Raw genomic sequence first — 2,195 nt, 5'->3', positions numbered from 1 at the left:
GCCAGTAAATAACTAACACAGACCATTTCTCAGATGGTTCACGTGAGCCATGATGAAAATGGGAGATCCCTCATCAGTGAGATAACAATCAGCTGCCTGTTGCAGAGTTCCTGGATTTGGGATTTTTTTTAATTTACCTTTTTAATTCTTACTGTGTGTGTGCTCAGTCACTCAGTCATGTCTGACTCTTTGCAACCCCATGGACAGTAGTCTACCAGACTCCCCTGTTCATGGGCTTTCCCAGGCAAGAATATTGGAACAAGTTGCCATTTACCCTGTGTCTCCTACATTGGTGGGTGGATTTTTTTTTTTTTTTACCACTAAGCCACCTTGGAGGCCCTTTATTCTTAATATTATGTTTCTATTATTTTGTCCTGTGGGTGGGATAGCTGAATACATGGTGGCCAACATTTTTCCATGAAAAGTTAACTTCCATGGTTTTGAGAGTGTTTCTAAATAAGCTAGAAGAAGAGATTATGAGTGAAATACATTGTATATTTCTAAGAAAAAATAAAAGATATTTCAGAATCGGTTGTGAAATAGGAAAATGTGGGAAATTACTCTTACGGAATTAACCCCAGGGGCAAAACATTTAAGCAATTAAAAGCAGAACAGATTCTAACATGTACAACATGAAATAAAAATACAAAAGTACTTAGCCATTTTTCCATTGACCCATCATTTATCCTCAGTGATAATCACAGTGCTTAAAGCTGTTGGTTACTAGTTGCTCTAAAGTCCATGTGATATTCACTTTGAACTTCTAGGTCAGGAGACATTTCTCTGGCAAGCCAGAAGAATCCTACTTTCATGTGGACTCTTGGGACAGCATACATGGCTATGCAGAAACTCCTTTAACTTCCCATGACTATCTAATTAAATGAATGCTATCCACTTACATTGAACCACAGAGTTTCCAGGGAGGTAAAATCTAGCTCACAGTTCTTGCACTGCAATTCAACATCTGGCTACATTCAGGCCTCTGTTGGTACTTTCTGAGTGTCAACCTATCTAAGTTTGTGAACGAAAAGAGATTCTCACTTCTATACTAATGACAATGAAGATTAATTTCTTAATGCCTTTAAAAAGCCAGTTCTAATATTGTTGAGCTCTACTGTCTTTAAAGAGATAGATAACCAGCCAGTTTGCTGCATTAGATTATAAATATGCTCAATGCAAGAAAGTCATTTATGATAATGTCTCAGTCAAAATATCAACTTAGAAAAATGTCAGCATTTACTGCAAAAGAAGATGACTCAATAAAACTCTGTGCTTTTTGTCTCTATATTGCTGTTATTTTGATTCTTTCTTTTCTGTTCTCATGTCTTCTATAATATTTGCCAAAAATCAAAGCACTTACTGTTCATAAATGCGCATGTTGAAATCTTTGCTTTTTACAAAAAGGTTAACATGTGGACTGTTGGCTGTTCAGGTTTTATTAATAATGAATAATCTTTTCTGTCTTACAAGTTTGTGTGTGCTTTAATATTAACTTTGCCAGAGTCATTTGATGGGAAGAAAAAAAGGCAATGAATTGCAGGTTCTATACAACACTGCTTATCAATGAACATAAGCATTTGTCAACTATTTTCTTATCAGGACACATTTCTTATACAAAGGCATTACTGCATATGAATCAGAAAAATGGCTTGATGTCTCAAGTTCTACCTTTCACAAGAGGATGGGACTTGCTTGTGGCATTTTGAGACTGATTTAATAAGCATTTGCAAAATAAAGTCTAACTCTTACAAAATGGGGTCATAAAATAGAAAAGTCATTCCTTAGACCCATAAGAATAAAGATGTATGTCCAGCCGCATGAGATTATTAAGGTGAAGGTTCTGAATTCAAAAGCGGAACTTTGACAAAGCCTGAGGGTCAGCAGGTCTAAAAGCACTGGGTGAGGACCCTTTGAAGACCCTATATGCTTGAAGAAAGGCTCCTCTGTAGTGACTGAGCTGGGGCTGCCCGTACCGGGGGTCGTGTCCTTCTACGGCAAAATCATACAGAACCTCACGCCTGCAGTGATGTGCTATGAACTATATATGTTTGTAGACAACTCATTCTTCCTTTTCAGGTAGTAGACATACTGAGAAACAGTGTATCACAGAGCTGCAAAGGGATGATAAATTTTAGATGTTTCTAATATTCCAGAAAGCAAGGTCAATGGATGCTCTCTGGGTCTATCTCTGTGTT

This window comes from Bison bison, unplaced genomic scaffold (assembly GCF_000754665.1).
Source record: "Bison bison bison isolate TAMUID 2011002044 unplaced genomic scaffold, Bison_UMD1.0 scf7180017864063, whole genome shotgun sequence".
Lineage (NCBI taxonomy): Eukaryota > Metazoa > Chordata > Mammalia > Artiodactyla > Bovidae > Bison > Bison bison.
The sequence above is the reverse complement of the archived record's forward strand: the minus strand, read 5'-3'. Positions refer to the sequence as shown.